The sequence below is a fragment of the Somniosus microcephalus genome, chromosome 31 (assembly GCF_052327205.1).
Source record: "Somniosus microcephalus isolate GS21.2 chromosome 31, FLI_Smic_1.0, whole genome shotgun sequence".
Classification (NCBI taxonomy): Eukaryota; Metazoa; Chordata; class Chondrichthyes; order Squaliformes; family Somniosidae; genus Somniosus; species Somniosus microcephalus.
Window position 1 is genome coordinate 18,258,217 of NC_141017.1, and position 23,965 is coordinate 18,282,181.

Here is a 23,965-nt window from a genome sequence, read left to right on the forward strand (position 1 = left end):
CCCAACGACTCAGCATCCACAGCCCTTTGGGGTAGAGAATTCCAAAGATTCACAACCCTCTGACTAAAGAAGCTCCTCCTCACCTCAGTTTTAAATGGCCGACCCCCTATCCTGAGACTATGCCCCCTAGTTCTCGACACTCCAGCCAGGAGAAACAACCTCTCAGCATCTACCCTGTCAATCCTCCTCAGAATCTTATATGTTTCAATGCGATCACCTCTCTTTCTTCTAAACTCCAGAGAGTAGAAGCCCAATCTACTGAATTTCTCCTCATAGGACAACCATCTCATCCTATGGATCAATCTAGTGAACCTTCGTTGCACTAGCTCTAAGGCATGTATGTTCTTTCTCAGATAAGGAGACCAAAACTGTGCACAGTGTTCCTGTGTTTCTAAGCTAGGGTGGCTGCAAGGGGCTCTGTGATTGGACCAGGCTAGGGATAGGAGACATCAGCCAGGTTACCTGCTCCTGATCACTGCGGAGTGACTCCTCCCCCCGACTTGGAAATACACCGATGAGGAACGCCAGTCTTGGACTAAGCCATGATGCTCCTCTCGGTCGAACAGCCCCAACAGCACTCATTGGCCAGGCTCACACATGAACGATGGCCACTGGGATAAGGTGTCTAGTGGGGTAAGTTGGGGAGAACACCTAGCCTTCGCTGGAACTGCACAGCAGCAGTAAGTAAGACCTAAAGTTCCGTTTACCCATCACCTCTGTACTCGCTGACCTACATTGGTTCCTGGTTAAACAACGCCTCGATTTTACAATTCTCATCCTTGTTTTCAAATCCCTCCATGGCCTCGGCCCCTCCCTATGTCTGTAATCTCCTCCAGCCCCACAACTCTCCCAAACCCGCGACCTCTACTACCTAGAAGGACAAGGGCAGCAGTCGCATGGGAACACTACCATCTCCGAGCTCCACTCCAAGTCACACACCAGCCTGACTTGGAAATATATCAGCCGTTCCTTCATCGTCGCTGGGTCAAAATCCTGGAACTCCCTCCCTAACAGCACTGTGGGAGTACCTTCACCACACGGGCTGCAGCGGTTCAAGAAGACGGCTCACCACCACCTTCTCGAGGGCAATCAGTGCTGAGCTTGCCAGCGACGCCCATAACCCATGAATGAATTTTTTAAAAGTCTGCGCTCCTCCAATGCTGCCGTCTTGAGCATCCCCAATTTTAATCGCTCAATCATTGGTGGCCGTGCCTTCAGCTGCCAAGGCCCTAAGTTCAGGGATTCACTCCCTAAACCTCTCCGCCTCTTTTTGCTCCTTTGAGACGTGCCTTAAAACCTACCTCTTTGACCAAGCTTTTGCTCACCTGCCCTAATATCTCCTTCTGTGGCTCGGTGTCAAATTTTGTTTGATAATCGCTCCCGTGAAGCGTCTTGGGGCGTTTTACTACGTTAAAGGCGCTATATAAATGCAAGTTCTTGTGTTAAGCAGAAAAGGAGAATAAAATTGGCAAGCAAAAAGAAAACCCTGAACTTTGTTCTCCAGCCTACTTATAATAACGCGCACAGCCAATTTGCGATGTTGCATTACTCACCCTGCAACTGCCAGGGAATCGAAATTCAAAAGCCTTATAATGTGGAATAGCAGCATTGTCAAGTAGCTGTTACAGTTTGACAGATGATTGGCACATGCTCGACTCTTTGCTGAGCAATCAGAAAATGAATAATTGGGGATATTGTACCTGGCACAGAAACTTTTTGTCCCTTTAGAAGTTTACGTTTTGTCCCGTTTAGAAGCTTAGCTTGTTTGCGCCTGCATTTCGATTTCCCTTTCCTCTACACGTGCCTACCCCATTTGAAATGGTATCTCCTCTCACTTCCAGTCCTCTGCTAATCCCACTCTTGATCTGCATGTCCACATTTAGCCTTATTTTTAGATTTGTTCTCAGGATGGATGCAGTGCAGGCAGTGTCATATTTTATTGTCCATCTGCAGTTGCCCTGATGTGATATCCGAGTAGAAAGGTCAGAAACTGAGAGAAGCGAGATATAAGGAACAAAACCCAACTGTTTATTACACGGTGTAGTAGAGAGACACCTCTTACAGGCTGCAAGCAAAACACACATTTCTAACTGCACGATGGCAAGATGGAGGATTCACCTCTGAGTCATACCCATAATGCAATGCCACATTACCTTAATAACCTGCCCTAATGTCTCCTTATGTGGCTTGGTTTCAAATTTTGTTTGATAATCGCTCCTGTGAAGCACCTTGGGACGTTTTACTGCATTAAAGGCGCTATATAAATACACATTGTTGTTGTGGGTATGCAAGCCTGGGTGTGCCGAATGTGCGTGTCTGGCTTTGGTGAGTGTGAAGGAGTCGGGTCTAGTGCAGAGGTGGAACAACAACAACAACAACAACTTATATTTATATAGCGCCTTTAATGTAGTAAAACGTCCCAAGGCGCTGCACAGGAGTATTTTAAGACAAAAAATTTGACACCGATCCACATAAGGATAAATTAGGGCAGGTGACCAAAAGCTTGGTCAAAGAGGTCGGTTTTAAGGAGCGTCTTAAAGGAGGAAAAAGAGGTAGTGAGGCGGAGAGGTTTAGGCAGGGAATTCCCGAGCTTAGGGCCCAGGCAACAGAAGGCACGGCCACCAATGGTTGAGCGATTATAATCAGGGATGCTCAAGAGGGCAGAATTAGAGGAGTGCAGATATCTCGGGGGGGTTGTGGGGCTGGAGGCGATTACAGAGATAGTGAGGGGTCGAGGCCATGGGGGGATTTGAGAACAAGGTTGAGAATTTTGAAATCGAGGCACTGCTTAACCGGGAGCCAATGTAGGTCAGCGAGCACAGGGGGTGATGGGTGAACTGGACTTGGTGCGAGTTAGGACACGGGCAGCTGAGTTTTGGATGACTTCAAGTTTACGTATCAAGTTTAAGTAGCAATCCATATTGAGAGAGAATTTTTGCCAGGACCTGAGCTAGGAGCGCCTGCACCTCTTTGAAGGTAAAGAAATACATCTCCCTGCAGTGACAGCAATTATTCTCTGCTTTTATGTAGTTGCATTAATATTTTGTGCGTTGGCAACCCACAAAGTTAAGATTGATCTCCTGGACATGGCTGCAACCAATTTAAGGAACACGGGAGAAAAATCTCTTCAGCATCTCATTGTTGCGACTGTGCCTTCACTGTGCCGGTACTGCGAGTGCGACTAATGGCGACATTACCATCAAGTCAGAGATACGTCAAGCACGGTGGCATAGTGGTTAGCACTGTTGCCTGACAGCGCCAGAGACCCGGGTTCGAATCTGGCCTCGGGCGACTGTCTTGTGTGGAGTTTGCACATTCTCCCCGTGTTTGCATGGGTTTTCTCCGGGTGCTCTGGTTTCCTCCCACAGTCCAAAGATGTGCGGGTTAGGTTGATTGGCTATGATAAATTGACCCTTAGTGTCAGGGGGATTAAATACGTGGGGTTACAGGGATAGGGTGGGATATGTGTTGGTGTAGGGGTTACGGGGATCGGGTGGGATATGTGTCGGTGCAGGCTCGATGGGCTGAAATGGCCTCTATCTGCACTGTGGGGTTTCTGCGATATCTCACTTTATTGCAGAAACCAAGCCTAACTCTGATTCGCGAGCAATAGCGGCGTTCTGCGATGCCGGCTGCACAGAACTGCACAGTGTCATGGAAGGTCTTTCATCTAAATTGGAGGAGTAGGAAAGATGTCAAAGTTCTTCGGACAATCAGCTCAGACTATTTTACGCAATGTCACTCTAGCAAAGAGAGGAAGATTTAATGAGGAAGGAGCTAAGACATTGTCAAGATGCATTGCACAGCTTGAGAAATGGTATGATCAGTAAGTTCGCAGATGACACCAAAATTGGTGGAGTGGTAAATAGCGAGGAGGGAAGCCTCAGGTTACAGGACGATATAAACGGGATGGGCAGATGGGCAGAACAGTGGCAAATGGAATTTAACCCTGAAAAGTGTGAGGTGATGCATTTTGGGAGGTCTAACAAAGCAAGGGAATACACAATGAATGGTAGGACCCTAGGAAGGACAAAGGATCAGAGGGACCTGTTATGTTCATTAATAACGAGTCATTTTCATTATGAACAGCCACCTTCTAGCTAGTCACTTTATTCATGCCATGTGGACTTGCACAGCATCCATCTTGACTACTGCCTTCTGGGTAGCCTAGTGCATCATGGGTAGTCCCACTCTTATATGCATACAGCTCCTACATACAGCAACATACAGCTCCACCTAGTGTACCATTCTAGAATGACAGGTTACTGATCATTACATCCCCCTTTCTTTGAGGTTAAACAAAAGCAATATCAATCAACTTTCAAGAAAAAGGATAAAGATGATATCAGTAACACTTTTGTTAGTGCTCTATAAACATAAACATTTTCACAACAGTCAACACATTTTCAAAGCTTTACTTTATACTCAAAGATAAAGTCTATCAGGCTTTTTTACTTCACATGTGGATCTTCTCAGCACAGGTAAGTCTGATGTGTTTTCATGAGAGCCTGTATGTGTGTTTGTGTTAGATTGTTCTGGCGGTGATTGACAAGATTCAGTTGCGGCATTGTCATCGATTTGCTCTTGGATAGTTTCTTGTGTTTTCAGGAGGGAACGGCGGTTCCTCCTGAGAATCTGTCCTTCCTCAGTTCTAACAGTGTATGACCTTGGCCCTACTTCCTCAAGAACTGTAGCATTCCTGTTCCATGCATCTGGATCCTCAATCCTGACAACATCATCCCTTGTCAATGGTTTCAGAGTTTTGGATGACTTGTCATAGTATGATTTCTGTTTCAGCTTTAACAGTTGAAGTCTCTGTCTCAGTTCCTTACTCTGCTTTTCTTTTGCACAGCAGGGTAGCGTGGTGTGCAACTTGCGACCCATTAGGAGTTCAGCAGGTGAAGAACCAGAGTCTAAAGGTGAGGCTCGGTAGCTCAGCAGGGCGTGATAAGGATCAGACTTGCTTTCTGTCGCTTTCTTCAGTAGCTGTTTGAGAACTTGAACAACTTTTTCTGCCTTACCATTCGACTGAGCATACAAAGGACTGGATGTGATGTGCTGAAAGTCATACTGTACTGCAAACTGTTGCCACTCTTTACAGTTGAAGCACGGACCATTGTCGCTAATGGCAATCCTGGGAATTCCATGTCTGGCGAAGATGGATTTCACATGCATTATGACACTGCTTGCTGTGGTGCTTGAGAGCAGCGCCATCTCAGGATAGTTAGAATAGTAGTCAATCACTATTAGATAGTCTTTACCATTCAAATGAAGAAAGTCCATACCAACCTTTTGCCATGGTGCTGTTGGTAAGTCAGCTACTATCATTGGTTCCTTTGCTTGTTTGTTTTGGTGTTTCTGACATGTCTCACTTTTGCCTATCATGTTCTCAATGTCCTTATTTATGCCAGGCCAATAAACAGTGTCTCTTGCTCTCCTTTTGCATTTTTCAATTCCGAGGTGCCCCTCATGAATCCTTTTGAGCATGTCTTGACGTAGAGCCTGTGGAATGACTATTCTGTTCTGTTTTAGTAATAGTCCACTTGCGACACTCAACTCTGACCTGATGTGATAGTACTTTGGACAGGAACCTTTTGGCCAACCATTGTGAATGTTCTCTATTACTGTTTGTAACACTGTATCTTTTACTGTTTCTTCTGCTATTTGCTTTGATTTTGTGTCTGACACGGGCATCGCAGCAGTGACCATACTCACATGAACATCCACGTCTTCTTCAGTAGAGCTCACATGACTCATTGTGGGTGCTCGGGATAGTGCATTTGCTAACACTATATGTTTGCCTGGTGTGTAGATCAGTTCAAAGTCATATCTTTGCAGCTTCATCATGAGTCGTTGAATCCTTGGAGATATGTCATTCAGATTTTTTTTTATGATGGCAACCAGTGGGCTATGGCCTGTCTCAACTGTGAAGGTGGGAAGTCCATATATGTAGCCATGGAACTTTTCTAGTCCAACTACCAAGCCTAGATATTCCTTTTCAATCTGGTCGTATCGACACTCAGAATCAGTCATAGACCTGGAGGCATAGGCAACAGGCTTCCAATCTTCACCCTCTGCTTGTAGCAAGAACGCGCCTTGGCCATCTTTTGATGCATCCGTTGACACTTTGATTCTCTTTGTTGGGTCAAAGAAGGTGAGTACAGGTGTGGTTGTCAGCACTGTTTTAAGGTTCATCCACTCTTGTTCATGTCTTTCTGTCCATGCAAACTCATTTGTTTTATGTAGCAGGTCTCGCAGACAGGCTGTCTTGGCTGACAAGTTAGGAATGAACTATCCAATGAAGTTTATCATCCCCATGATGCGTAGCACTCCTTTTTTGTCAGTGGGTCGGGGCATGTTGAGTATGGCGTTTACTTTTTCCATATCTGGCTCTATTCCTTTACCAGATAGATTATCTCCTAGGAAAGTGACTTCCTGGACGCCAAACTGACACTTGGCTTTGTTGAGCTTCAGTCCATTCCGGCGTATGCTCTGTAGCACTTTAGTCAGTCTCTCATTGGTTCTTTCAGTGTGGAGCCCCAGATGATGATGTCATCAACATGGACCCGAATTCCTTCCAGACCTTCAATTATGTGTTCCATCGCTCTATGAAAGATTTCAGATGCAGATATATCCCGAAAGACATTCTGAGGAAACAATACCTGCCAAATGGTGTGTTTAAGGTACATTATTTGGTGCTCTCTTCATCCAGTTTTAGTTGCCAAAATCCTTGTGAGGCATCGAGCTTTGTGAAGTATCTGGCACCTGACATTTCACTGGTGATTTCTTCTCACTTGGGAATCTGGTAGTGTTCACGTTTTATGTTTGCATTTAAGTCCTTTGGATCCATGCATATTCTTAGATCATTGTTCTTTTTCTTTACACATACCATGGAGTTAAACCAGTCTGTTGGCTCTTTGACTTTCCTGATGACTCCTAGTGTGGTCATTCTGTCCCGTTCTTTCTTGAGCCTATCACGCAGGGGTGCTGGAACTCTCCGTGGAGCATGTACCACTGGCTGAGCATTCTCCTTTAGCTGGATCTTGTAAGTGAATGGTAGAACTCCAAATCCTTTGAACACATCCTGGAATTTACTCACTACAGAATCCATCGAGTCATCTGGTCTGCTTATGGCACAGTTTATACGGTAGACTCTCTTGACCAGTTCTAAGTCCTCACAAGCTTTGTCACCTAGTAGTGAATCAAGTCCTTCAGCCACAACAGAAAACATGAGATGATGCACTTTGTCTTTGACTGTCACTTTAAGTCTGCATTCACCTAAGCTATCTATTTTCTGTCCATTATAGTTCTTCAGTAGCACTGACTTTTTCTGTATTTTTGGCTTTTGTTTCATATTTTTAATGTCACTCATACTGATTAAGTTTGCTTTTGCCCCAGTGTCTAGTTTCAATGTAACTAATGCTCCATTTACCTGCAGTGACATTATCCATTTGTCCTCTTTCACTGCATTAACTTTATGTTCAGCATTGTTCATTCCTGAGGGCTGCACATTTTCTGTATCCTTTTCTACATTGTCACATGACACCATTCTTACAAAAAATGTCTCACTTAAATCAGTGTCCTCAATCACATTAACTCGTTGCCCTTTCTTAGTTTTTACTTTTGAAAAGCATTGTTTGGCAAAGTGATTCTTTCCATGACATTTTGTGCACATTTTTCCAAACGCTGGGCATTGTCGTGACTGATGTTTGTAACCACAGCGTTTACAATTAAAAATTCCTCCCTCCGATTGCTTTTAATTTCTGTTCTGCCCACGTTTCTTTCCTTTGTAGGACACAGCACTGACAGTAGCACAGTTACTTATTACAGTCGCATCATTATTAATTTCACTGAAAGTCTTTGCGTGCTGTTGAGCTAGCTCGCTGGCATGGCATATTTTCACAGCATTCTCCAATGTTAGTTCGGTTTCTCTCAACAAACGTTCCCTGACCTTTTTATCATGAATACCAAACACAATCTGGGCACGAATCATGGATGATTTCAGTTCAGAGAAATTACATGTCTGTGCTTTCAGTTTCAGATCGGTCATAAAGCTATCAAAAATCTCATTTTGCTGCTGTGTCCGTGACCAGAACACGTATCTCTCATAGGTCTCGTTCTTTTTGGGAGAACAATGTGTATCAAATTTCTTTAGCACATCGTCCAATTTTTTTCTGTTCTCCTCTTAATCAAATACAAACGTATTAAATACCTCTATCGCCTGCGGGCCTGCAACCGTGAGCAGTAACACTATTTTCCTTGCGTCTGGCATCGTACCGAACCCGATAGCTGCAATGTAGAGTTCGAATCGTTGTATGAAAGTCTGCCAATTGCAGTCGACATTCCCCATGAGTTTCAAACCCTTCGGTGGCTTCAAATGCTCCATGTCGCATTTCACAATATTCAGCATATTTTACCAATCCTGGTACCATGTTATGTTCATTAATAATGAGTCGTTTTCATTATGAACAGCTAGCTTCTAGCTAGTCACTTTATTCATGCCATGTGGACTTGCACAGCATCCATCTTGACTACTTCCTTCTGGGTAGCCTAGTGCATCATGGGTAGTCCCACTCTTATATACATACAGCTCCTACATACAGCAACATACAGCTCCACCTAGTGTACCATTCTAGAATGACAGGTTACTGATCATTACAGGACCTTGTTGTGCATGTACATAGATCCCTGAGGCAGCAGGACAGGTAGATAAGGTGGTTAAAAAGGCATATGGGATACTTGCCTTCATTAGCCAAGGCATAGAATATAAGAGCAGGGAGGTTATGATGGAGCTGTTTAAAACGCTAGTTAGGCCACAGCTGGAATACTGTGTGCAGTTCTGGTCACCACACTATAGGAGGGATGTGATTGCATCAGAGAGGGTGCAGAGGAGATTCACCAGGATGTTACCTGGGCTGGAGCGCTTCAGCTATGAAGAGAGACTGGACAGGCTGGGGTTGTTTTCCTTAGAGCAGAGAAGGCTGAGGGGGGACCTGATTGAGGTGTACAAAATTATGAGTGGCATAGATAGGGTAGATAGTAAGGAACTTTTCCCCTTAGTAGAGGGGTCAATAACCAGGGGGCATAGTTTCAAGGTAAGGGGCAGGATGTTTAGAGGGGATTTGAGGAAAAACTTTTTCACCCAGAGGGTGGTTGGAATCTGGAACTCACTGCCTGAATGGGTGGTAGAGGCAGGAACTCCCACAACATTCAAGAAGCATTTAGATGAGCACTTGAAATGCCATAGCATACAAGGCTACGGACCAAGTGCTGGAAAATGGGATTAGAATAGACAGGCTTGATGGCCGGTGTGGACACGATGGGCCGAAGGGCCTCTTTCTGTGTTGTATAAGTCTATGGCCTAGAAATTGGGTTGGGGCGCCAAAGTGGCGCAAAAGTCGCCTGAGCGCAGGATTTAGCGCAGCGATCGGAGTGATACCGATCGCCAGAAATTCAGTTTCAGTGCCCCTCGAGGGACACGGGGCAAGGCTCGAGGCGCTCCGCGTCCCTCTTAGGGCGCTGAAACTGATTATCACAACGCAACGTGCCGCAGCGCCACACATTGCGGCACGGCACGCTGCGGTACTGCAGGCCTTCCTCCCACTGTTAAGGGGGAGGTGCCTGCAACAGCGCGATCCCCGATCGCGAGTGCCGGCCAATGAGCCCGGCACCAAGGAGAAGTGCCGGGCTCTCGGGAAACAGCCGGCAATGCCACGGGGGGGGGGGGGGGTTAGGAGGCCGGGGACGGAGGTGCTGGCAGGCGGCCGCCGAAAAAGCGGCCGCCCCGCACCGCCACCTTAACTTGCGCCGCTGCCGGCACAGTAAGGCCCCGTGAACCAGGCGCGGGTAGCGAGCAGCGCAACTGCAGCGTTCGCTACCAAATATCGCAAACGAGGCATGAATGGGGCGCTGCACACACCGATGACGTCATCAGTGGCGGCGCAGCGCAAATGCCTAATGCCACCATTAGCGCCCCTACTGAATATCGTTGGAGACGCAGCCAGTGGCGCTACAGCCACTGACTGCCTCTTTAGGCGCTAACAGGTGGCGCTACTCACCCAATTTCTCCCCCTATGACTATGACTCTATGATTTCGGGACATGCCTCTCACTGGACGATGGAATGAATCAGTCTGATATTGAGAAGCTGGCTGAAGGTCTTCGCGTTGAGCTTGATTGTGACAAGCCATACGATGACTGCTGCATTTTACGGCAAATTAAAGGAGATATAATTTCTAAAGAGAAAAAAAAATTGATCAAAGGTCAGTAGAAGGCCTCAAATATTTCCTGTGATCACCAAGAACACTGCAACGTCTAATTATCGATCCATTGGCCTCAAACAAACCTCAGCCTTGTGAGGCTTTGGAGCCGATAACGTCCCACACCAAGGTCCGTACTGTGACCCCACTCCTTGAGGTCGCTTATTTTGGGGGACATTCAAAGTAATGGGTAGAAGGATTAGAGGGGAGTTGTTGAGAAATTCTTTCACCCAGAGGGTGGTGGGGGTCTGGAACTCACTGCCTGAAAGGGTGGTAGAAGCAGAAACCCTCATCGTATTTAAAAAGTACTTGGATAGGGCAGCACGGTGGCATAGTGGTTAGCACTGTTGCCTCACAGCGCCAGGAACCCGGGTTCAAATCCGGCCTCGGGTGACTGTCTGTGTGGAGTTTGCACATTCTCCCCGTGTTTGCGTGGGTTTTCTCCGGGTGCTCCGGTTTCCTCCCACAGTCCAAAGATGTGCGGGTTAGGTTGATTGGCCATGATAAAAATTGACCCTTAGTGTTAGGGGGGATTAAATACGTGGGGTTACGGGGTTACGGGGATAGGGCTTGGGTGGGATGGCTGTCGGTGTAGGGACCGGGTGCTAGTGTTTGGATGATCAGCCATGATCTCGTTGAATGGCGGAGCAGGCTCGAAGGGCCGAATGGCCTACTCCTGCTCCTATCTTCTATGTTTCTATATGCACGTGAAGTGCCATATCCTACAGGGCTACAGATCAAGAGCTGAAAAGTGGGATTAGGCTGGATAGCTCTTTGTCGGCCGGCACAGACACGATGGGCTGAATGGCCTCCTCCTGCGCTGTAAATTTCTATGATTTTATAAGTCTTCAAACGCGCACCACATGAAAACTGCCAAATTTTTCAGCTCGTATCTTTCACACTTGCAATCCCAGTCTCAAACGCAAACTGCGAAAGGGTTTTCAGCTTCTCTGGAGCAAAGAAAGGAACAACACCACCAACAACAACTTGTATTTATATAGCGCCTTTAACACAGTAAAACATCCCAAGGCGCTGCACAGGAGTATTTTAAGACAAAATTTTTTACACCGATCCACATAAGGATAAATTAGGGCAGGTGACCAAAAGCTTGGTCTAAGAGGTAGGCTTTAAGTGTAGGGGGTTTTGGTTTGGGGTTTTTGTCTGGTCAGTCAGTCGTGTGCCTGAGCTGCCCCAGCCCCGTGCGGTTCGAACCGCTTCCCCCTTTTAGTTCTGACCACCGGACTTATTTACAAGTAGCGATATAGACAAACGAGACCAGTGGTTCGGTGCAAAGAAAACCAATGTTTATTAAAAATAGAGAAACAATTACTATACAGAGAAAATCACTATGGATACAACACAATTACACTTAGCGGGGGAGGAGAAACGGACACATCAAGGGAAAAATGACTAAAATGGCACTTTAGCAATTTCCCTTAACTCCCACCCTTTACACCTATCTAGGTTGTCTTGTGATGGGCCAGGAAATTGATGCTCACCAGTCTAGGATGTTGAAACGCCTGCTCCGTGCCCTGTTGCCTGTTGATGTTTTTAGGTTTTCACCACCCCAGAGCAGAGATAACCCAGAAATTCTAACGTAACTGCGGGTGTCCTACTTCCCTGGACGGGCTCTTCATCGACGATCCTCTCGCTGGGTTGATGATATGGCAGGGCACTGGAGGCGAGGTGAGAGAGAGAGAGAGAGAGAGAGAGATGGCTTCCCGAGGGACTAGTTATACCCCTCCTGGGAGTCCTTATCTCCCGCCAGATCAGCTTGTTCCTTTGTCTGACCTGGACGTGTTGAAGCTTATACAAAGGAAACTGATCTGGGCCCATCGACCTGGATGGCCGGTTAATCGGTTTATGAACGTCTCATAAGTGTTTCCCTTTGTCCAACTGGTTTCATGATGGGGCCACTCCAGTTTGAATGCCCCGTTGCTCGCTTGCAGACAGTGTTGATGTCCTCTAATGAAGGCCTGAATGCAGCTATTACATATTGATTAACTCTGCAAATGGCCTTGATGGGTTTTAATCAGAGGCCCGAATGCCACTGGTTTGCTTCTCATGCATAAATGCAGAAGGCCTGACTGCCTTCTAATTTCTGGAAAGTTCCTTCTTTGTCAGCCCAAGCTGAAACTTACAGGCCTTGGCCATGAGGTTGACCGTAGCCATCTTGTTGAGCCCTGGAGCCCTGGATTTTAAACTCAGTCCAGCCAGGGTTTCTTCAATAAGCCAAAAGTAAATCTTCGGGGGGAGACATGAAATTTGCGAATCCTTTCATAAGGAGTGTCTTCAAGGAGGAAAGAGAGGTAGCGAGGCGGAGAGGTTTAGGCAGGGAATTCCAGAGCTTAGGGCTGAGGCAACAGAAGGCACGGCCACCAAAGGATGAGCGATTATAATCAGGGATGCTCAAGAAGGCAGAATTAGTGGAGCGCAGATATCTCAGGGCGGGGGGGCGGTTGAGGGGGGGCATGTTGTGGGGCTGGAGGAGATTACAGAGATAGGGAGGGGCGAGGCCACGGAGGGATTTGAAAACAAGGATGAGAATTTTGAAATCGAGGCGCTGCTTAACCGGGAGCCAATGTAGGTTAGCGAGCACAGGGGTGATGGGCGAACGGGACTTGGTGCGAGTTAGGACACGGGCAGCCAAGTTTTGGATGACCTCAAGTTTACGTAGGGTAGAATGTGGGAGGCTGGCCAGGAGTGCGTTGGAATAGTCAAGTCTAGAGGTAACAAAGGCATGGATGAGGGTTTCAGCAGCAGATGAGCTGAGGCCAGAGCGGAGATGGGCGATGTTACGGAGGGGGAAGTAGGTGGTCTTTGTTATGCTGCGGATATGTGGTCGGAAGCTCATTTCAGGGTCAAGTATGACACCAAGGTAAATGAACCAGGTAAATGAAAGTCTTGTGAAAGTAGAGCTCCAGGTACAGCAGAACTACAGGATGTCTTGGCGCTGACTTTCTCCAATGTGTCAAAAAGTCTCCAGAGTTGCTGAAAGTAGCAAGAGGCCAACCTAAGAACAGGGTTAAGAAGAAAGGGACTGCGGGCAAAGGCACCGAACGATAGGAGACCTTCACCTTTTATAAGGTGGGTGCAAATAACATTTGCCAATTGCAGCAGTTGTGTCATGTGACTGGGTGTCACGTGAACAACTCTCCAGGAATGCCTCTAACCAGAGTTGGTAGCCCTGTCAAGGGGCTGAATGGCCTACTCCTGATTCTAGCATTGCTAGGCCACTTCAGGAGACATTAAGTAAAAAAGAAAGGCTTGCATTTTTGTCGTGCCTTTCATGACCTCAGGACGTCCAAAAGTGCTTTACAGCCAATGAAGTACGTTTTTTTGAACTGCAGTCACTGTTGTAATGTAGGAAACGCGGCAGCCAATTTGTGCACAGCAAGCTCCCACCAACAGCAATGTGATAATGACCCAGATAATCTGTTTTTTGTGCTATGTTGATTGAGGGATAAATATTGGCCAGCACACCAGGCAGAATCCCCCTGCTCTTCTTCGAAATAGTGCCATGGGATCTTTTATGTCCACCTGAGAGAGCAGACAGGGGCCTCGGTTTAACGTCTCATCCGAAAGACGGACGTCTCATCCAAAAGGGGCCGATATTAAGTTGCTCCCCCTCCAGGCGGAAGCAAGGCCGTAAAAATCACAGTGGTACTTGGAGCTCCATTCTAGCATGTCGCAATTTTCCAGAGAGTCTCGGCAAGGGCGGTCCAGGTATCTACCTGTTTTAGACAGGAGCCTCATTCCACCGTGCTAACCAGGGGCCTATGAAGTATAGAGGACCCTGACATAATTTCTAGCTTGCTTCACACACACTCCACCCAGGCGTTCTGCAGCCTAACTAAAGGCCTGGTCCTTAAACAGACTGCTGCAGGTCGCTGGGGAAAAGGTTACTTTTTTTGAGCAATTCTTCCGGCCTGCTGGCCAACCCTCCTGTTGTGTATGTAACCTGTTCCACCTTAAGAGAGCTTAAGCCTGTTCCACCTTAAGAGATGTACTACTTTCTCAGGCTGCTGTAGACGTAATACCGGGGGTGAACACACCGGTATATAAGCACTGTGCAGTAATCTTGTATTCAGTATAGTCCCTACCTCCAACCAGTAAAGACCTGTTTTTATTGTTACTCATTAGTCTGTGTCTTAATTAACTAAATAATTCACAGACTTAACACCTCCCAAGTGACATAATTTCCAGGCCTGCTCTGCCAGAATTCCCGCCACATGCCCGCCCACCCCCACCGTCTTCCAGTCCTCCTAAAGAGCAGCCTGTCCCATGAGCGCTGGAACAACACTTGCAGCTCGTGGGTCTAATCCAAATGAGGCTCTGGCCCTCAAAATGGTGGAGACTTCACACTGATGACACTACACACGATCGCACTGCCCATCACAAGCCTAATGTCCGCCCAGGGTTCAAACCGACTCCTAAGAGTCAACCATGCAGTGCAGGATTGCAGCCACATGTAGGCCCGGTCCAGGTAAGGGTGGCAGGTTCCATTCCTTGAATTTTTTACGCAACATGGTCATTCTTTTCCTGGTGCCAACCCACAGATTACAGCCCGCAACCCTCCGAGATCTCTGCACTCCTCCAATTCTGGCCTCTTGCCCATCACCAATTTTAATCGCCCCACCATTGGCATTGACCTTCAGCTGCCTAGGCCCTAAACTCTGGAATTCCCTCCCTGAGCCTCTCTACCTCTTTCTCCTCCCCTAAGATGCTCCATAAAACCTACCTTTTTGACCAAGCTTTTGGTCACCTGTCCTAACATCTCTTTTTGTGGCTTGGTGTCAATTTATGTTAGATATCACTCCTGTATATGAATGTTGTTGATTTATTCAATTTAATTTCACTAGGTTATGAAGTGATGGGACACCGTAGATAGAAATAGACAGTTTCCAGTGATTGAGGGGTCTAGAATGAGAGGGCATAGATATAAGATTAAACGTAAGCGATTTAGGATAGGAGAAAATTTTTCACACAGAGGGTTGAAGCAGACACCTTGTCAATATTTAAGAATATGTTAGATAGATGGTTGAAGGAAAGGGGAATAAAGGGATATATGAACAGGGAGGGCACATGGGCTTTGTGCTCCTGTGGAGGGTAAATCCCAACACAGTCTGGTTGGGCCAAAAGGCCTGTCCACCCTCCAGAAACTTTAATTCATGCAAAACTCTCTTGTCCATATCCTAACTTGCACTAAGCCCCACTCACCCATTACCCCTCCTGTGCTCGCTGACCTCCATTGGCTCCCGGTACATCAACACTTCAATCAAGATTCTCATCCTTGTGTTGAAATCCCTCCACGGCCTCGCCCCTCCCTATCTCTGTAACCTCCTCCAGTCCTACAACCCTCCGAGATCTCTGTGTTCCTCCAATCCTGGCATCCACCACTCCCTTCGCCCCACCATGGGCGGCCGTGCCTTCAGCTGTCTAGGATCTCCGTGTTCCTCCAATCCTGGCATCCACCACTCCCTTCGCCCCACCATGGGCGGCCGTGCCTTCAGCTGTCTAGGATCTCCGTGTTCCTCCAATCCTGGCATCCACCACTCCCTTCGCCCCACCATGGGCGGCCGTGCCTTCAGCTGTCTAGGATCTCCGTGTTCCTCCAATCCTGGCATCCACCACTCCCTTCGCCCCACCATGGGCGGCCGTGCCTTCAGCTGTCTAGGCCCTAAGCTCTGGAATTTCCTCTCAAAACCTATCAATCTCTCCTCCTTTAACACCCTCTTTAAAACTTACCTCTTTGACCAAGCTTTTAGTTACCTGTCCTAATAGCTCCTTGTTCGTCAATGTATTATTACACTCCTGTGAAATGCCTTGGTACGTTTGCCTATGTTAACGGCTCCGTATAAATTCAAGTTGTTTCCATGTTGTAGCTTTTATGCAACTTACGATGGTGGGATTATGAACTCGTGGGCTCTGGGTTGCTCGTCCAGTAACATAGCCCGCTCCCTAGCCCCCCCCCCCCCCCCACAACTACTGTGCACCTCACTGTCTCAGCTCACATACGACAAATGTTCTCTTGGGTGAGGTAATGAAGATGTGCGAGAAGAGCCTTGGTCACCTTTTGATTGCCTCTCCACTCCTCCGTCCACTCGACATCTCACCACAGATATTGCAACCAAAACCAAGAACATCTAGATGACAAGCCGCAGACCTGGCCTACCACAGTATTGGCCCTCAAGCCGTAGACCACAAAACCCAGGCAACTCAGTCCTATCTGCTCTTATATTTCTTACTCTTTGGTTTTGCGCCATTTGAATTTTGTTACCATGGCAACCAGAGGGTTCAATGGCTTGCTGGGCATTTATTTCATGTCTAATTTGATACAGTCAATGGACATGATTCTAAGTGCCGTAACCTACAGGGCTACGGACCAAGAGCTGGAAAGTGGGATTAGGCTGGAGAGCTCTTTTTCGGCCGGCACAGACACGATGGGCCGAATGGCCTCCTTCTGTGCTGTAAACCTCTATCATTTCATGATTCTAACTGACCCACTGCATCGTGTACGCTGTCATTCAAAATCAATTCTTTTTAAAAGGTAATATAACTTTCTTGAAAGCCTTTGTGTTTTTGGATAAATCAATTTGTGTTCCTTCATCTGGGAGCAGAAAGGCTTTTTAAAAGCAATATATTTGTAATCAGGAACACACCTTATGATACGCACGATAATTGACATTTCTGGAGAGTGTTTCCAGAGAATTCTACCAAAATGCGGTGTAGAAGGAGCAGCTTCATCCAGGTTCCCTTGACTTATGAGCCTGGGGGGGGCGACTTATCTACGAGTGTGACTTATCTACAGTTGTGACTTATCTACAGGTGTGACTTATCTACAAGGGTGACTTATCTAGGGGTGTGACTTATCTAAGAGTGTGACTTATCTATGAGCGTAACTTACCTAGAGGTGTGACTTATCTATGAGTGTGGCTTATCTACTAGTGTGACTTATCTAGGGGTGTGACTTATCTAGGGGTGTGACTTATCTAGGGGTGTGACTTATCTAAGAGTGTGACTTATCAAGAGTGACTTATCTAGGGGTGTGACTTATCTAAGAGTGTGACTTATCTAAGAGTGTAACTTATCTAGGGGTGTGACTTATCTATGAGTGTGGCTTATCTACTAGTGTGGCTTATCTAGGAGTGTGACTTATCTAGGAGTATGGCTTATCTAGGGGTGTGACTTATCTAGGAGTGTGACTTATCTAGGAGTGTGACTTATCTAGGAGTGTGACTTATCTACGAGTATGGCTTATCTAGCAGTGTGGCTTATCTAGGAGTGTGACTTATCTAGGAGTATGGCTTATCTAGGGGTGTGACTTATCTAGGAGTGTAACTAATCTAGGAGTGTGACTCACCTAGGGGTGTGACTTATCTGGGAGTGTGACTTATCTAGGGGTGTGACTTTTCTGCGGGTGTGACGTGCTACTGGTGTGACATCTACGGGTGTGAGCAATGTTTTGGCTGCAGTTATCATTAGGTGGGCAGTGATAGGCTGGAGGGGGAAGTGTGTACAGCTCATTACTGGTTAATTAATTCAGCATAGGCCAAGCAAGTGAATAATTGACGCTGGTCGAAAGAGCCTCTGAGAAATGTGTTAATTGGACAGAGAGAGTGTGTGCATAGTTGGGTTAGTTTGATGTGTGTGTCGTAGTGTTGGAATCAGTCACTCTCAGCGCTGCTGCAATGGCTGCATTGGTTGACGCTCACAAGTGTTATTGTTCAATGGTTTTTTTTTAATTTTCCTTCCAAATTTCTATGTTCTCCTGATGGAATTTTCACCCCCCCCCTTCCTCCTGATGCATTGGTTAGCCCCAATACCTCACCCACCCGGGCATCATCCTTGTTTGAGCCCAGACGTTGAGTGTAGGCACATTGTCCAACTGCGGTCCATCCCGCCCTAGTCCCGATCCCCACACGTGCGTGTTTCCAGCATCGGCCGCTGGAGAGGCAACCCTGGCCAATTGTTTTCCCCCTCAGCATCATTGAGGCCAATTGTAAAAACCTGATGTGTAAGATTCTAAAAACCGTAATAAAACTGCTGCTACCGTGTGGAGACCGACGTTCAGAACGAATTGTGAAATGGTTCAAAATGTAGGAGGTTCTCTGTGTTCTTTGTTTGTGAAGACACAAAATGGCGGAAATCAGCTGGGCGTCCTTTGTCTGGTGGTCAGCATATGGTCCTTTGTTTGTGAGGCCACATGGATAGAAACATAGAAACATAGAAGATAGGAGGAGGAGTAGGCCATTCGTCCCCTCGAGCCTGCTCCGCCATTCAATGAGATCATGGCTGATCATCCAAATTCAGTACCCTGTCCCTGCCTTCCCTCCATATCCCTTGATCCCTTTAGCCTTAAGAAATATATCTAACTCCTTCTTGAATATATTTAATGAATTGGCCTCTACTGCCTTCTGTGGTAGAGAATTCCACAGGTTCACCACTCTCTGGGTGAAGAAACTCCTCCTCATCTCAGTCCTAAATGGCTTACCCCTTATCCTAAGACAGGAAGGAGAAACACGGGTTGAAGAGGAAGTCCCGCCCCCACACACCTCACAGGAACATGAACGTGGCATGCAGAAGGAACTCCAATCAGCGAAGGTTTGGAGTGAAACTGACCTATCAGAGGGAGGTAGATGGTAGTATTTGAGAGAGGCGAGCAGAAAGGCTCTATAAAAGAAGTGACCCAGAGGCGGGAAATTCAGAAAGAAGGAAGAACAGAGGAACAAAAGAAGCTGGCCAGTCTATGTTTGCAACTTACGACTTTTCTGGACCGCTCACCCAGAGATAAAGGAGTATGTATGAAAGTTGAACATGGAGCTTAAATATTGTTAAAGGGTACTTTTATGTATGGTTGACTTGGGATAAGTTGCTGGGGAGATACTTTTATGTACGGGTAAATTGGGAGCACATTGATTACGATGTACACTTGAATTTTGAACTGTAGTGTGAATAAAGAGCAATTTTATTGATCACCTACTTATCTGTCATTGTTACGCTTATTCGTAATTCTCGAGGTCCGAGCAGTAGTAAGAGAAAGGCTTACAGACGCCTCTGCATCCGACATCAGCCAACCCAGCACAGACTGGAGATCAAAGCTGTCATCTTCTGGTCTTTATGACTCAATTCCATACTGTCTCTGGTAAGTGAGCCAATGGGAAACCTTTTTTACACCTAGTCACTACTTGGTTGCCCTCTTATCTCCACAAGGATTACTCCCTCTCCTACACCTTTCGGTCCTCCAACTCTAGCCTCCCCTTTCCCTTACCCCGCCATTGGTGGCCATGCGTTCAGCAAAGTGTCAGCTGTGGCTCAGTTGGTAGCGCACTCGCCTCTGAGTCAGGAGGTTGTGGGTTCAATCCCACTTGAGCTAGACTGACACTCCAGTGCAGTGCTGAGGGAGTGCTGCACTGTTGGAGGTGCTGTCTTTTGGATGAGACATTTACCTGAGGTCCCGTCTGCTCTCAGGTAAAAGATCCCATGGTGAAGAGCAGGCGAGTTCTCCCCGGTGTCCTGGGGCCAATATTTATCCCTCAACCAACATAACAAAAACAGATTAGCTGGTCATTATCACATTGCTGTTTGTGGGAGCTTACTGTGTGCAAATTGGCTGCTGCGTTTCCCGCATTACAACAGTGACTACACTCCTAAAGTACTTAATTGGCTGTAAAGCACTTTGAGATGTCCGGTGGTTGTGAAAGGTGCTATATAAATGCAAGTCTTTCTTTCATCTAGGCCACACTCGCTGGATCCCTTCTACTCGCCTCCTTCGAAAACCTTCTAATAAATGCATTTTAATTTTTTCCCAAGCCTTTGATCACCTCTCCTAAACGCTCCCAAGCTCAGTATTCCGTTCCTCTGAGTATTACTATGGAAAGGGCCTGGCAATGTTTTGTCCATTTAAAGGCACTATATAAATGTTGTGTATTAGAGCTTGCTGTCGGTGCTAGTATTTGGATAGATTTAATGGGTGAGTCACGGTAACTGCAAATTCTGATTATTCTGCCTCGAAAATTTAGTAACAAAAATACTAAACAGTCAGTTGTAATGGCAAAGCACAAAGGAGAAATTGTTTCCAGTGGCAGGAGGGTCGGTAACCAGAGGACACAGATTTAAGGTGATTAGCAAAAGAACCAGAGGCGACATTTTTTTCGCAGCGAGTTGCTGTGATCTGGAATGCGCTGCCTGAAAGGGCGGTGGAAGCAGATTCAATAGTAACATTCAAAAAGGAATTGGATAAATACTTGAAAAAGAAAACCCTTACAGGCCTATGAGGAAATAGCAGGGGGAGTGGGACTAATTGGAGAGCTCTTTCAGAGAGCTGGCACAGGCACGATGGGCCGAATGGCCTCCTTCTGTGCGGTATCGTTCTATGATTCTATGAAATATTGCTGCGTTGCAGTGACAAATTGTACTGGTAAATAATCCACCTGTCCATTTTGTTCTGCCCTTAGCGCAGGTCCTGTCTCAAGTCTCACAGGAAAATCTTGAGCCACTTACTGGGGAAGAGGAGCTGAGGTCGTTTCCCGTTGCCTTCCTCACGGTTTTTATAAATCGTTGGAAGACCTTCTCTTAGGTGGGCTGCAATTAAAGCTAAAAAGCCCCACCTACTCTTTACAATGGGGCGGGGCGGGGGGGGGGAGGCGGTGGTTGCACCTCTTGGACCTAAGTTCCCCCGTTGGACGACAACCCAGTATTCAGAGCCAGTGCTCTGGTCTCCCCCTCGCTGGGGCCGCCTGGAGTGGGCCCCAAACCCAACCCTTCTGACTCCAACGATAGCAAAATACTGCGGATGCTGGAAATCCAAAATAACAACAGAAAACGCTGGAAAAACTCAGCAGGCCAGGGCCGCATCCGTGGAGAGAGAAACAGAGTCAACGGTTCAGGTCGAGTTCTGACGAAAGGTCATCGACCTGAAACGTTGACCCTGTTTCTCTCTCCATGGATGCTGCCCGGGCCTGCTGAGTTTTTCCAGCATTTTCTGTTGTTATTTCTGATTCCGAGGTGGGAAAAGGACCCCTGAGCCAGTGGCCACTCCGTCCAGACACGAGTCTCCGCAGGATGTCATAGGAACACAGGAACCGGAGTAGCCCGTCAACCCAATATTTAGAGACCACGTTTGCGTCTCCACTCGCCAAACAGTGGAAGCATTTAAACTTTAGCACCGGTGGAACAAAATGCTCTGATAGCTCAGGTGGTCGAGGCCGTGGATAACTGTGCCAGCTGACTAACCCCAGGCGTCACCCTGGCATTTTGTTGTAGCAACTGATGCCAGCCAGGTAGGAGGTAATTAGAAACCCGAGGTGCCCTCTGTTGAACTCCGACCTGTGACCCCTGCTGGAGCATGGGTGCCGTTCGGTGCCAGGTGGCCTTCAGGGATGATGCTTTCCTGGTTTGAACAGCCTGGGCTCGTGCGTGAAGAGTGGCCGCATGGATGAGAGACCAGCGAGTGATGTGTGCCCATAAAACCCAGCAAGGAGCCAGCTGCATTCAGGAGCGGAAGAGGGTAATGGAGAAATCTGACAGCAAACAGTGCAACATGGCTCCTTTAACATAGAAAACCATCCCAAGGTGCTTCACAGGGGCAGAAGAGAAAATGGACACCAAGCCAAAGAAGGAGTGATTAGGAGGGGTGACCGAAAGCTTGGACAAAGAGGTAGTTTTAAGGAGGGTATTGAAGAGGAATACGGAGGTTGATCACCTGGTGCAAGAGGATGACATTAATCAGGGACAGAGTGATCTCCTGGACTAGTTTTAATCGCCTAAGGGAAGTCGGAGAGGAATTTTCCAGATTTTGTCCCCGTATTTGGCCTGGGTTTTTAATCTGCTTTTATCTCCTCTTCAAGGAGATCACGTGGCTTTCGGGTGGGGTGGGGAGTGTATATATTGTGGCTCTCGGGTAGGGTGGGGAGTGTATATATTGTGGCTCTCGGGTAGGGTGGGGAGTGTATATATTGTGGCTCTCGGGTGGGGTGGGGAGTGTATATATTGTGACTCTCGGGTGGGGTGGGGAGTGTATATATTGTGGCTCTCGGGTGGGGTGGGGAGTGTATATATTGTGGCTCTCGGGTAGGGTGGGGAGTGTATATATTGTGGCTCTCGGGTAGGGTGGGGAGTGTATATATTGTGACTCGGGTGGGGTGGGGAGTGTATATATTGTGGCTCTCGGGTGGGGAGGGGAGTGTATATATTGTGGCTCTCGGGTAGGGTGGGGAGTGTATATATTGTGGCTCTCGGGTGGGGTGGGGAGTGTATATATTGTGGCTCGCTGGTGGGGTGGGGAGTGTATATATTGTGGCTCTCGGGTGGGGTGGGGAGTGTATATATTGTGGCTCGCTGGTGGGGTGGGGAGTGTATATATTGTGGCTCTCGGGTGGGGTGGGGAGTGTATATATTGTGGCTCTCGGGTGGGGCGGGGAGTGTATATATTGTGGCTCTCGGGTAGGGTGGGGAGTGTATATATTGTGGCTCTCGGGTGGGGTGGGGAGCGTATATATTGTGGCTCTCGGGTAGGGTGGGGAGTGTATATATTGTGGCTCTCGGGTAGGGTGGGGAGTGTATATATTGTGACTCTCGGGTGGGGTGGGGAGTGTATATATTGTGGCTCTCGGGTGGGGTGGGGAGTGTATATTTTGTGACTCAGGTGGGGAGGGGAGTGTATATATTGTGGCTCGGGTGGGGAGGGGAGTGTATATATTGTGGCTCTCGGGTGGGGTGGGGAGTGTATATATTGTGGCTCTCGGGTAGGGTGGGGAGTGTATATATTGTGACTCGGGTGGGGTGGGGAGTGTATATATTGTGGCTCTCGGGTGGGGAGGGGAGTGTATATATTGTGACTCTCGGGTGGGGTGGGGAGTGTATATATTGTGGCTCTCGGGTAGGGTGGGGAATGTATATATTGTGGCTCTCGGGTGGGGAGGGGAGTGTATATATTGTGACTCTCGGGTGGGGTGGGGAGTGTATATATTGTGGCTCTCGGGTGGGGTGGGGAGTGTATATATTGTGACTCTCGGGTGGGGTGGGGAATGTATATATTGTGGCTCTCGGGTGGGGAGGGGAGTGTATATATTGTGGCTCTCGGGTGGGGTGGGGAGTGTATATATTGTGACTCTCGGGTGGGGAGGGGAGTGTATATATTGTGACTCTCGGGTGGGGTGGGGAGTGTATATATTGTGGCTCTCGGGTAGGGAGGGGAGTGTATATATTGTGACTCTCGGGTGGGGTGGGGAGTGTATATATTGTGGCTCTCGGGTGGGGTGGGGAGCGTATATATTGTGGCTCTTGGGTGGGGTGGGGAGTGTATATATTGTGGCTCTCGGGTGGGGTGGGGAGTGTATATATTGTGACTCTCAGGTGGGGTGCGGAGTGTATATATTGTGGCTCTCGGGTGGGGTGGGGAGTGTATATATTGTGACTCTCGGGTGGGGTGGGGAGTATATATATCGTGACTCTCGGGTGGGGAGGGGAGTGTATATATTGTGACACGGGTGGGGTGGGGAGTGTATATATTGTGGCTCTCGGGTGGGGAGGGGAGTGTATATATTGTGGCTCTCGGGTGGGGTGGGGAGTGTATATATTGTGGCTCTCGGGTGGGGTGGGGAGTGTATATATTGTGGCTCTCGGGTGGGGTGGGGAGTATATATATCGTGACTCTCGGGTGGGGAGGGGAGTGTATATATTGTGACACGGGTGGGGTGGGGAGTG